Genomic DNA, 14,669 nt, shown 5'->3' on the forward strand with positions numbered 1-14,669 from the left:
TGAAAATTAAACTTCAATTGAGAAGCTCAAAGTTGCTTCATCCAAAATAATTTGGCGGAGACAAGTCTAGGTTGCGGAAAATTGAAGTGTTGAGTAACAAATGGTGGATCTTGAGTAATTTTTTTTAGGGTACCAAAATTTTATAAAATACTCCCTCCGTTTCAAAATGAGTGTCGTTTTAGCAAAAAAAATTTGTTTCAAAATGAATGTCGTTTTCAGTTTCCAATGCAATAATAACTTTTTCTTTTCAATTGTACTCTTCAATTAATACTATGTTACACTACTTCCAAAGTATTATTTTTTCTTTAATGAAAAACAAACCAATAGTTGATTAGGATAATTTGGTAAAATTGATATGACATTTGACTATTTTATTCCATTCCTTAATATGTGTGCAATTGGCTAAAGCGACACTCATTTTGAAACGGAGGGAGTATATATTAAGCTGTTTGGTCCAGTGGTTTATTTTGCTTGAGCAGTGTGGGGGGCGCTGGTTCGACAAGAACCTTTTTTTGAATAAAATATTAAAACTATAACAGAAATATATAAAAAGGAGATGGAGAAAGAGTCAAACACGCGATGTCTAGAAGAAAAACAAACAGCCTTTCCACTGCGATAAGAAAACTTGGGGGTTTCATGGCTCCCATGGATCCCAAGCGAGATACGCCACTAAGAGTTACCGAGATTGAGCTAAAATTTGTGCAGATAGAGAATATGAACGAATCTAGGTAACATATAGATGATTTTTTTTCTTCAGATTCCACCCTCCCTTTAACATATTTCTTGTAAATTTGAGCTTCCCTTCCCTTCACTTTCATGCCTCCGTATTTACCATATTTTGAAGATTAGTAGCCTGGGGAGAAACTTGGTGACATAGCTTGATATATTGTCTAAACTTCAACCAGCTTCATACCCTTATGAATAAGTATCGATGACATCCAATTAGATTATCATAATAAAAATTATTTTCATCATAACACACTGGTAATGATTCATGAAGTTATTCAACATGATGAAGAAGATGAAGAATGTTCAAGAATCTAAGGGAGAAATTGAGAGAAAACTGATGAAGAAGAATCTTGTTATTGAATTAATGAAGTGAAAATGGTACAAGATTCTACTTATAGACTATATGCTGACCTATGATGCACACACCATAACAATAAACTGTTTACTTGTTCTTCAAGTAAACTGCTTTCATCACTTAATTCCTTATGTTTAACAATGGTTATTTTTGCACATAATTTCTTACCGTCTATAATTCAAGTGTCAAAACCATATTTTGATGCTTGTAAAATGTTTTGTTAAGCACTGCACTGAATGCTACCATTAAAATTATCAATTCATAGCGGACTTAGTCACATATCCAAACTTGATTTCTGCCATGTCACTATGTAAAGTCCAATATTTTAAAAACCAGATTTATCATTGAATTTAATTTCCATATTTTGTTGCATTTATAAATGTTTCATTGAGGGCTTCATTGGATGCTTCGATCAAAATGATCAATTGATGGTAGGTTTGGTCATTGATCGAAATCTGAACTCCTAATCTATTGCCATCAAAATATGTAAAATCCCATGTTTTAAAAACCGGATTGATCTCTCTCAAAAAAAAAAAAAAAAAAACCGGATTGATCATTAAATTAGTAAAGACAAGACAACTAGTCTAAATCGAGTTAACTCATAGAATCACTAGAGTTTACAACTCAGCATCAAAATTGAGTATGTAGATGTTTTTTTTCCCAGTGAAGAAGTTACGATAGAAGATTAGATTTTGAAGTCTAATGAATACATTTTTGAAGCTACCACCCCATTGAGTTAGGAATAGGACCAGATAGATTATTGTGTTGAAGAGATATGAAAGTGAGAGAATTCAGGATAGTTAGGTTAGTTGGTATTGGAACATAGAATGAATTGAAGCTCAAGTTAAGTCAATAAACAAGCTTACTTCTAGTTAGTTGATCATATTTAATTTATGCAATCTCACTAAAAAAGGTGAAGACTATTGCTTAAGTTATTCTTAACGACTAATATATAGGTTCATCATAAATACAAAAAAGTTATTACAAGTTAAAGTTATTCCAAGTTAGAGAATTCAAATTAGTTACTAGTTAGTATTGGGACAATGTTTTAAAAATTCCAAGTTAAAGTTATTAATATCTTTAATTATATATTATATAAAAAAAATTCAAGAATACTCATTGAGACAAACTAAGCAACATCTTATACAATGTTTTAAAAATTGGACCGATCATCAAATCAACAAAGTTATTTGATTATTAGTTGAACCATGTGATTGAACCAAATTAAACTGAATGACTTTGTTGAATAATTTGATCTCTATTAAACGGAATGACTTGCCACGTTCAATCTCTACAAACTGTAATTTCTTTTGTGCTACAAATATTTTGAACTTTGAACCCATGCACAAATCACTTGTTTTTTATATGTCAATGAATGTTGTATTTGAGATGATTGATTTTGTCATTAAAAAAGAATTAACGGTACAGTTTGTTACCCGTTTGTCTTTCATTTCTGTAAAAAATATCGTAAGAGAAAAAAATGGTCATTACAAGTACCAGAGATGCCTTGAACCAATTTTGATGACTTTCTTGATATAATTTTTTTTTCTTTCAAGAACCTGGTTCATATCAAGTGAGAATCGAGATCTATCCTATAGTACATTTTATAATATGTTATTTACTTATTTTCTTTAGTACACTTTATAATATGTTATTTTCTACAGATTAATACCTAAATATTTGGTATTTTTTAGGGGATCTAAATATTGTGTTAAAAGTGCAACCATATGTTTAACGTAAAAAAAAAAAAAAACATTATTTTTTTAATGGCAACCAATAATTTTTTTAGATAAAATGTACGAAGTTTTTACATACAACAATTTATTTTTAAATCATACACTTTATCCTTTTTATGTCTACACTTTAACGAAATAGACAAAGACCTATATCTTTCTCAAATATTAAGCGAGTCTTTGAATTTGCGATAAGATTGAGAGAATGATGGTGAACCATTGTAACTTTTACACACTCATGGTGACACCAAACCTATGCTAAACGTCATTAATATCCAATTAAATAGGCATGTCAATTTCAACATTTCAAAGACGGTAAATTATCAAGTCTGCATTTTTTAACAACAAATACCGAATTGTAACATTATTGATCTTACCTTATGTTTTATTTATTATGTTCAATATTTGTATGTTTATATTATATTAAAAAATATTAAGAACGTGTCAAAATTATATCTATTAAGACCAAAAACAAAATAATTTTTTTTAGGATGAAAACATCTGTTTTTTTAATTATCTTTGCTGATAAAAAAAAACTTGTACTTATATAATATATGATATCTAATGAATAAAAGTTGTTTGTTTGAATGAGTTCTTGACAAAAGAAAAGTTGTCTGTTTGCAGTTCAAAAAAAAAGTATGCGGGGGTTTGAATGAGGAGGGATATTTTGACTCCAAGAGTAAGTTTGTAGACTTACTCCAAATCACAACCTTTCATTCTATTTCAATCTAACGGCTTGAATGATAATTTTAAATGTTAATCATGTGACCTCTTTTTGGATTTCCATCCTCATAAAGACTTTCTCCAATTATTCTCCCTAAATTACACAAATCTCGCTCCTCTTAAACTCACTCTTAAATATGTTTTTTTTTTTTTAATTTCAGAACCTAACGAGTTTTTTTAACTCCATTAGAGTAAGTTTGTAGACTTACTCCAAATCACAACCTTTCATTCTATTTCAATCTAACGGCTTGAATGATAATTTTAAATGTTAATCATGTGACCTCTTTTTGGATTTCCATCCTCATAAAGACTTTCTCCAATTATTCTCCCTAAATTACACAAATCTCGCTCCTCTTAAACTCACTCTTAAATATGTTTTTTTTTTTAATTTCAGAACCTAACGAGTTTTTTTAACTCCATTAGAGTAAGTTTGTAGACTTACTCCAAATCACAACCTTTCATTCTATTTCAATCTAACGGCTTGAATGATAATTTTAAATGTTAATCATGTGACCTCTTTTTGGATTTCCATCCTCATAAAGACTTTCTCCAATTATTCTCCCTAAATTACACAAATCTCGCTCCTCTTAAACTCACTCTTAAATATGTTTTTTTTTTTTTTAATTTCAGAACCTAACGAGTTTTTTTAACTCCATTATATAAGTTACTCTCCCAATTGATTTTGTATATACTATCCATATTTTTTTTTTAGGGAATATACCATTCATATTTCTTTTGGATATTAATCATGACAGGAGTTAGAATGGTAGGTTTACCTTCCACTCTACAACCTCGTCTCTACATGCTCCCATTCTCTTCCATTGGTTTTATGTATTAATATTTCTTTCTTTTTTGGATAACCAGTGGTGCTTTGCAATCGAAGTTGAAAGCAATATAATTTATGTAATTTGTAGTGCAACCTTATAATAATATTTGAAAAATAAAAATATTCAAAGAAAAGACTAAAATCACTTTTTGAATTGGGAGAGGTATTTATGGAATGGAGTTTGGACACAATAAAAGCAGATTTGTTTTCTGAGAAGTAATTAATTAAAAGAGAATAATCAGAGAAAGTATTTATGAGGAAGGAGATTCACAAAGAGGGTCACATGATTAACAATTAAAACTATCAATTAAGCCGTTAGATTAAAATAGAATGAAAGGTTGTGATTTGGAGAAAGTCTACAAACTTACTCTTGGAGTCAATATATCCCTTCTCATATATATATATATATATATATATATATATATATATATATATATATATATATATATATATATATATATATATATATATATTCATATTGTGTTTGTTACATTTGTTTTAATATTTCAATTTATTCTTATCTATTTGTTACATGTGTTATTTATATTGAAAATTGAGGATATTTTTGAAAAGAAAAATTCAACCCAAAAGAGATGAAAGGGGTAGTTTTCTTTATATACTAGACCATTGACTCGTGCTAACGCACGGGTCATATCGAAGGTAATATTTGACGATAATAGGTAACAAAATAGTTTAGTTGAAGGTCAAAATATTAAGTAGCATATACGTTGGTACTGTACCATAACATAATATTTCCATGACATCGTCCTTGGTACTGTAACATAACATAATATTTTAGAAAGTAAATATTTGACATTAAATACAAAAGTGTGGAGGGAAATTAGGCGAGAGAATTAGGTTAAAATTAGGTTTAATTTTGCGAGACGGGTTGACTTAATTTTCGCATGAAATTAGAAACATAATTTGACTGTAGATAAACATTAAATGCAAAAGTGTGGAGGGAAATTAGGCGAGAGAATTAGGTTAAAATTAGGTTTAATTTTGCAAGACAAGTTAAGATTTATAAGTAAGAGAAAATTGTCAGTGGCTTAGTGGTGAAATTGTTCTCGAGAAGAAGCCATTAAGACTCGCGTTCGAATCCCTGCAAAGGCTTTTTTCAATAAAGATATTTTAGATTAATTGCGTGGAGAATGGAGGGAAATTTTGTGATTAAAATTAGGGTTTAATTAGGGTTAAGAATAGTTTGACGGGGATTTGGATCCTTTCCATTGAAAATTTTCTCAAGTTTTCACCATTTTTAATCTCCACCATTAAAACCCACTAACCACTTTTCTTTATAATTTAACACTCATTTTCTCTTTCATATTTGATGGTTGAAATTTCAATGGAGAAAACTTAAGAAAATTTTCAATGGAGAAAATCTAAATCCGTTTGACGGGTTAACATTTATAAATTTGTCAGTGGTTTAGTCATGAAATTGTTCTCGAGAAGAAGCCATTAAGACTTGGGTTCGAATCCCTGGAAAGGAGAGAAATTTTGAGATTAAAATTAGGGTTAAGGATAGCTTGACGGATTAACATTTATAAATAAGATATAGTATAGATACATAAATATTTATTTATTTACAAAAACTCTTTTGCATAAACCCAAAAAAACCCTAAACCAAAACTCTTGATATTTCGAGTACCATTCAATTAACCTGTACATACCATCTTCGATCTGAGCAAACACAGTGTTGCTTAGCAAACATACGTCTCACGTATCTTCCCCACTTTATTACAATTTTATCTTTTATTCGATTTTATTTATTTGTTCATTCTATTTTTTTTTTTTTTGAGTAAACATTCCTTTATCTCTAATGTCAGCACAGCACTCCGTACGTTCTTCATTTAAAACAAAAAAACAAAATCTGATTATATTATCATGAAATTAAATTCGATTCAGACTAGCTGGTGTAGGAATTTAATTGGGTTCATAGACAGTGACAGCACAACTAACGACTCGGGGCAACAATGAATGCATGAACAAATGGATTGCCACACAAATGGAATGTACCGACTACCGACGGTACCGTTTGCATTCGTGCATCGTGCCCTATAATGCATCTTTTATCAGTAGGAGTCTATACAGGAGATGCTAGAAGGAAAATGAAAACACGTATATCAAATTATGTTCCTGATGAGGTCGTTAACTTGCATGTCTTTATACACACAAAGATATTTTTGATCAGTGGCGGAGCCAGGATTTTTATAAAGTCCGGGCGAAAAAAATTTGCAATACATTTATAGGGGTTTACATAAGAAATTGCAAGCAAATAATAAAATATTTAAAGAAATTGCCCAATTTATAGGGGTTTTATATAAGAAATTCAAGGGGATTTACATAAGAAATTGCAAAAAATTTGGGTCGGAGCCCGGGCGAGTGCCCGGGCTCGCCGGGCCTTAGAACCGCCCCTGTTTTTGGTAGTGGTCGGGGTTGGGACAATGCATAAAACACACAAATATTTTGACATCACTGAATATATTAATTAAGATTTGCACCCTTAACTTTAAAATGATATATTTTGTCGTCTCTCATCTTCGCACAACTGCTACCCTGCCGACAGTCACTCCCAATTTATTTAACCATTATAGAAATGTTCAAATCGGTCCCTTCAAGGACCATCTAATAAAATTGGAACGATACCGATAAATGTTAAAATCTGCATATATTCACCTAAAAATATCTATATCTATTCTATAATAATAGCAAAGATGATATATCTCTTTTACATTTATTCTTCATTTAAACTGTTTTATCTTTTTTATAATATTATTTAAATTATCAATTAAAAAATTAGCCAAGTTCCATTAAAACATGAACAATCCACAATGATAAGAGGAACAAGTGGGTTAAATGTCATGATGAATGCGTTGGTGGAGAATGGTTTGTTTTCCGATTATGATGTAGGGGCGGAGGCTTCTATGTCAGTTTCCCGCTTACAATTTGTTGATGACACCTTGTTGGTTGGTGTTAAAAGTTGGGTGAATGTTCGAGCATTGAAGGCGGTTTTACATTTGTTTGAAAAGATTTCTGGATTAAAAGTGAATTTCCATAAAAGTATATTATTTGGGATTAATGTGGTGGAGTTTTGGTTACATGAGGCTGTTGTAGTAATGAATCATAAGCATGGTCGTCTACCTTTTCGGTTTTGTGGCAAAACTTGAACCATATTAGAATGGGGGTTAGTTTGTTAGATGACCGGTGGTTGTTTGATGATATCACTCGAAAGAAGGGGATGAGGTGCCTACATTGTTTTGGAAAGATATGTGGCTAGATGGCTTATCTTTAGAAGCTAGATATATAGTACGCTTTTTTATCTGGTTGGTAACAAATTAGCTATTGTTGCGGAGATGTTCTTTTTGCGTTGGGAGGTTAATGGTGCGGTGTGGAAATTGCGTAGGATCGAGGTTGTTTGCGTGGGAGGAGGGATTGGTGAGGGAGTGTGTGAGTCTGTTGTTTCATGTTGTTTTGCAGGTTGGAATTGCAGACCAGTGGGTTTGGAAGCTTCATTCCTCACAACGGTATACAGTCGAAAGCGCTTATAACAATTTGACTGTTGCTAAAGTTGTTGCCAATGAAGGTTTTAATCATGTGTTGTGGCTTAAGGCAGTTCCGCTTAAGGTCAATATTATTATTTGGCATTTGTTTCTGAATCTCCTAGCAACAAAGGTGAACCTATTTAGGCGCAATATTTTGGAGCATTTCAAACTTTGTGATCGGCCGATTGTATTTTCCTTGGAATAAATTTCACGACAAGATGTAAAAACAATTTTTATATGTGGAAAATGGGAGGAAGAGCAAATTAAAAGCAATTTGCATTTAATTTCACAAGAATAAGAAAAAGTTTTTATTCGAAAATATGATTTTTTTTTTAACAACATGATTGAATAAGGTAGATTTATGCTACCACCCGATTGAGTTGGGAATAGAACATGATAGTTATTGTGTTGAAGTGATAAGAAAGTGAGAGAATTCAAGATAGTTGGTATTAGACCAGAAAATAAATTGAAGCTCAAGTTAAGCCAATAAAGAAAGCTTAGTGGAATTTCCAAGCTTCTCAGGGAATGTGTTGTGTTTTTCAATGTTTTTCTTATATTTACAAAGCTGGAAGCCCCACATAAAACAATTTTGTGAGCTTTTGAGTGTTCATATATTAATGTGTAGTACATACAATTGAACAAGATAAAATGAAGGGATTATTCATAAAATAATTAAATGTTTGTTAAATTCTTAAGATTCTTGAAAATCATTAAGGATTTGATGTGCATTTCTTTATTATGTGAAAATTTTCTTTATTTTTAAAATATAATGTTTCGTTTACTTCGAAAAAATGTTATATGTTTTCTTAAGATTCTTGAAAATCATTAAGGATTTGATGTGCATTTCTTTATTATGTGAAAATTTTCTTTGTTTTTAAAATATAATGTTTCGTTTACTTCGAAAAAATATTATATGTTTTTTTTTTATTTTTTTAAATATGCTCATTTTATTAACCAGTTAAAAAACTATCAAAACTATCCTATGTGAACTTAACTTTTGAAATATAAATTGTGCCTATTAAGAAATGTTTGTTGATCATATTTTCTTTATGCAATCTCTCTTGTCGTTAGTATTATTTTTTTGTTTCAGAAATTTAGGGTGAGAGGATGGTGCTCTATTCCAAGACAGAAAAGATCTTTTGAGTTCAAATAATATTATAAGGTTATTCACATTTAGCTTTCTCCAAAAACAAAACGAGGACACATTTTATGCAACATTTACCTCACTTTTTGTTAGTTGATCATATTTAATTTATGCAATCTCATTAAAAAAGATTGAGCCTATTGCTTAAATTACTCTTCATGACTAATTCATTGGTTCATCAAAAATACAAAAAGTTAAATTAAATTAGAGGTATTATAGAGGAGTCAGAATTCGTTGGCACTAAGTGTAAGTCCTTTTTCTCTTTTCTAGTTTTACTAATGTCAACAAAACATAATTTCTCTCAAAAAAAAAAAAACTAAACTTAATTCTTCAGCGTCCAACCTGCCTATTTACCACTCAGACTTGCGAATTGGAAGCAAACTTGATCTTGATCTCTTGAATTTTGTATATATTTGCAAGAAGATTATCTCCTCGCATCTAAGAATTGCAGTTTCACTTGGAAGTAATAAATTATCTGATGATTGAAGGTAAACCAAAATTTATCCTAAATTCTAAAACAAAAAAGCACAATTGTCGTAATCTAGATATATTTGTATAGTGGCGTATTCAAGACCCTGGCTCAGGGGGTGCAAAAAAATTCAATTTCATTAATAATTATATAATTTGTATGATAAAAACATAATATTAGGATTTCCAAATTTAAAATATATATGTAAAGTGAATCAAAATTACTTTATATATTTGTGATTTATATGCTGCTAATTTTCATTAGTGTTGAGAGAATACTCACAATTTTTCAAAGGATAACTCATGCCTCATAAAAAGTTTAAGCATTCTCTATGTTATTATATTAATTGTTTGCGAGGTATCTAAGCAAGTTTCAGTTTGTTGTAGTGGCAATACTTATTTTAGTAGAAGCTCAGGTCTTGGATGGAGCAACTACTAAAACTTGTTCTGCGTCAGCCGTAAAATGAGAAAGCCTTTGGATCGGTGCAACAATCAAAATTCAGGGTGTGAAAATAGAAATAAAGAATGATAGTAGGGGTAAATTTGGAAATTCTAGGGTGTGCAGGTGCACATAGTGGCTCCGCTCCCTGTTTGTATGTCAACAAATTTTCACCTTTTTCTTATAATTTAATCTTATGATTGAAGGTTTAACAAACCACAAATCCTATGAATGATATCTATATGCGATCAAAATATAAAGCTTTGTTATAGCTTTTTTAAGAAAAAAAATCACTTTTGAGAATATTACAGATTTGTGTAAATATGGTTTCTAGCGAGGCCACATATCCATGTTTTACTTACAGATTTGTGTAAATATGGTTTCTAGCGAGGCCACATATCCATGTTCCTCCTCATCACCTCCAAGAGTATTACTGTTGGAACATGTGTGGAAATTGAGTTAAAAGACTAAACACAAATTCCCATGTTGGGTTGAATTAGTGTTGCTCTTCAATATGCATTTTTCAGGCAGGGTATGCATTTTTCATGCATGTTTCAAGCTTGCGGAAGAAACATATAAAAATTCAAAGACAGCAGCTAAAATACACATGGCTGTAAATTTTTGTATAAAAATACTTTGAAACTTATGCGAACATAGTTTTAACCAACCAGAGATGTACATGCATCCTATATTATTATTGTCTGATGACATTCAATATTTCAACTTTGTACATAGTTTCTATCTATCGCTGCAACTGATTCTTATTTAATCGTCCATTTTCCAATTAGTTATATCCATATTAGTTATTAATCGTATTAATTTGATGAATATTTTCATGTAATAAATTGATGGCATTTGTTAGGCCATAGACTTATTGATACCCTTCGATATCTCTCTTATGTATAAAGATAAGATTTGATCATATGAATAGTCATGGTTTCAGCATGAGGGGTGTCATACAATACAATATGCTTTATTTCAGGTCCATGAGCTGCAGAAAAATAGAAAACACTTAGAGCTAGTTAAGTTAATTGATAAATAAACAAACAGACTTTGTAACCCTTAAAAAAATAAAAGAAAAAACCATGAGCTCTTACATTAGACATACCATGTAGGAAAGAAGCAAGACGTCCCTTTAGGCATGTAATAAAAAACCAGAAGCTTTAGGTCCCAAGTAACAGGCTCTAAGTGCCAAAAGATCAGGGTGTCTAATTCTCCCTAGAACACCTACTTCAGATTCAAATTCTCTTTGATTCTTAGTGATTTTTTCCTTCAATCTTTTCACTGCAGCTCGGCTACCATCCTCTAATGTTCCTTTATACACTGTTCCTCTTTCCCATTATCTAGGCCGCACAAGAGATCATCAGCTGTAAAAGTGAGCGGTCCATCAAAATGAACCAGTGTGCGTCCAGCATCACTGCATGCTTCAACTTCTATGATAATAGGAGGGACTCTTTTTCCTGAACTCCCTGCTACTATGGGGACTATGTCTTTGGTACCTAGTTTATTGTGATGTCGGTGTTTCACTACTTCAGAAGGTGCGCCCTGTCCTTCAGAAGGAGCTGGAGAGGGACATGGAGTTTAAGGACTATATCCACCATAGTTGAATATTTCCCACAAATGAGCTTGAGTTGAAAGACTTAAGGTTGGAACAGGACCTGAGAGGTTATTATGAGAAACATTGAAGAAATTAAGACTATTTAGATTGAAGAAATTAAGACTATGGAGCAGGACTAAAGATTTTTAAGATTTGAATATTCCCAATACTTTGAGGAATGTGATCACTAAATTTGTTATGACTATGGGAAATCTCTCTAAGTTCCCTTTAGTTACCTAATTAAGCAAGGAATGCTTTCCGTGAAGAAGCTTAAGAAAAACATTTTTGAAGTTACCACCCCATTAGTTAGGAATAGAACCTGAGAGATCATTTTGTTGAAGAGATATGAAATCGAAAGAATTCAAGATACTTAGGCTAGTTGGTGAGCTCAACATAAGCCAATAAAGCTTAGTGAAATTTCCAAGACTCTTAGGGATTGTGCTATATTTTTTGTGTTTTTCATATACTTATAAAGCTAGAAGTCCCACATAGTATAATTTTATGACCTTTTCGGTCTTTATATACTAATGTGTAATACAAATTTATCAAGAAATGAAAAAAAGGAGTTGTACACAACTTCATCATTTTTCTCATTTTTTTGATTTGATCTCAATCATCAGTTGTGGTTAACTTCTCTTCTCATTTTTCTCATTTTTTTGATTTGATCTCAATCATCAGTTGTGGTTAACTTCTCTTCTCATTTTAACTTTTATTTCAAAGTTTATTTCTTTTTAATTTTATATTATAAGTTCACGAAACTATCCTATTTGGACTTGACTTTTGAAATATAACTTATTGTTTTACTTTGCAAAAATATTTTTTTTATTTCTTTTTTTAAAAAATTTATATTCATTTTAATTTGTTGATAAAAGAATGTAGGAATCTTGATTATTATGCGGGAGAGAATATGTTTTTGATGTACTCCCTCCAATCACATTTTGATGCAACTTTTTTTTTTCTTCAGATTTATCAAATAATTGATATATCTTGATTATAATATACTCCAGATACATCAGTTATTTAATGAATCTGAAAAAGGAAAAGTTGTTTATAAATTTGAACAAAGGAAGTACAATGTCATGTTTGCTTTGCAAGAATATTTTTTGTTTTCATTTTTTTAAAATATATATTGATTTTATTTTTTTAATAAAAAAAATGTGGGAATCTTTTTTTTAACAAGGCAAAATGATATATATTACGAAAAACGAAGTATCCTTAATAGCACAAGGTGTGCCAAAAAGGACCTCCAAAGTATACAAGCGATCAAGTCACAAAGAAAGCGAAAATACAAAAATTAGCTGATACTCAGACAAACAAACGGGCTCGACCACCACATATGAAAATTTAGACGAATATTAAGATTAGTAGTCTTCTTCCACCTAAAGTAATGTAGCTTCACTCTATCTAGCAACTGATGGATAGGACTTTTGATGTTCTTAAATATTCAGTTATTCCTTTCATTCCAAAAAACTCAAACGCAGAAAAGCCAAACAAGCTGCAAAAAGGAGGCTCTCAAACCACCTGAAGAATAAGTAAAATGAATATCATGCTCCTGAAGATGAGATTGATCGGCCGTAGAAATGTCAAGCCAAGACCGTGCAAGGCCCCATAGAGAAGCGAAGCAAGAACAAGACAAGAACATATTTTATTTTATTTTTGACAAAAAGACAAGAACAGATGTTGAGTAGTCTCTAACCCTCCACACCCAATCACACATAACTGATTATCGTGTGAAATAATGTCGCGCACCAACAAATTATCCTTCGTTGGTAACCTGATCTGAAGGAGTCTCCAGGCCAAAATCGAAACCTTCAAGGGAACCTGTTTACAACAAATAAAATATGTAATAACAACAGAGCTTAGGGCCTCTTGGCTAGTGAGCAACCTGTACACACCTCTGACCGAGTAACCGCCAATAGGATCAAGCCGTCACTGCCACTGATCTGTAGAATTATACTGCATAGAAATATCATGAAGTAAAATCTTACACACCCCTAACAAATTCTCCTCCCATGCCCATAACCGACGACACCACAGCCAAGCCGTCCCGCCTTCCTCCCAACCTAAATCACACATTACCGCCACCGAAATTGACTTATTCACAGCTAAGTCGAAAAGGCAGCTATACCGTACACATAAAATTTTGATAACTTTATTTTGAAATGACTCATTGTTTTTTTATAGAATAAAATTAATTATTGTAATGGATAGAAGAATATGAAATGTTAGTTATCGATGATGATTTTTTAAAATAACAAAGATAACTTTTTTAAATGCACTTTTATTGTTTCAATAAAATGCATACAATAGTTCTCTTTAATATATTTTTGTTACATCACTATAATGGTTTGTTAATAAGGTAAATTAACACATATTTCAAGAAATGGAAATAGAAAATGTTAGTATTTGAACATTCAACACTAAACTTGGAATAGGCAATTTATTTTGGATCTTTTATGAAAATATATCAAGTACATTTTTTTTTTGACGAATACATTAAAGATATTGGTATTATTTATTTATTTTTGTCAAAAGAAATGAGATTCTAGTGAGGACATTCAATAACAAAAAAAAAGTTGATATTGTAAAATAAAATATTGGACTATGAAGTTATTAGCCCAATTCTATGGTTGAGTGACTATAAACCGTTTTACTTGTTCTGCAAAAAAAACTTCTTTCCTTTCATCACTTAATTTCTTGTGTTTAACAATGATTATGTTTGCACATAATTTCTTCCCCTTTGTAATTCAAGTGTCTTTATAGATATTATACAGGTTTCATGCTGAAAGAAAAAATGAATTATAGTACAATCTGTTTTTGACACAATGAATTATAGTACTATCAAAACCATACTTTGATGCTTGTAAATGTTTTGTTAAGTACTTCACTGAATGCTATCGTCAAAATCATCAATTGCCATCTCCATAATATCTATAAAACGCTGGTAATGATTCATGAAGTTATTCAACATGATGAAGAAGATCAAGAATGTTCAAGAATCTCGGAGAGAAATTGACAGAAAACTGATCTAGAAGAATGTTATTAAATTAATGAAGTAAAAACGGCACTATATTCTACATATAGCATGAAAGTTTAACAAATTCTTAGCTTTC

At 31.0% G+C, this 14,669-nt stretch overlaps 1 pseudogene; it reads right to left on the reverse strand.

Annotated features, from left to right (window-relative positions):
- Positions 1–11,859, reverse strand: part of LOC146924228 (putative leucine-rich repeat receptor-like protein kinase IMK3 pseudogene) — a 64,723-nt pseudogene extending 52,864 nt beyond the window's left edge.
- Between the last annotated feature and the right edge of the window lie 2,810 nt (positions 11,860–14,669).

This window comes from Medicago sativa, chromosome 5 (assembly GCF_051527215.1).
Source record: "Medicago sativa cultivar Bolivia chromosome 5, Bolivia_mono, whole genome shotgun sequence".
Taxonomy (NCBI): Eukaryota; Viridiplantae; Streptophyta; class Magnoliopsida; order Fabales; family Fabaceae; genus Medicago; species Medicago sativa.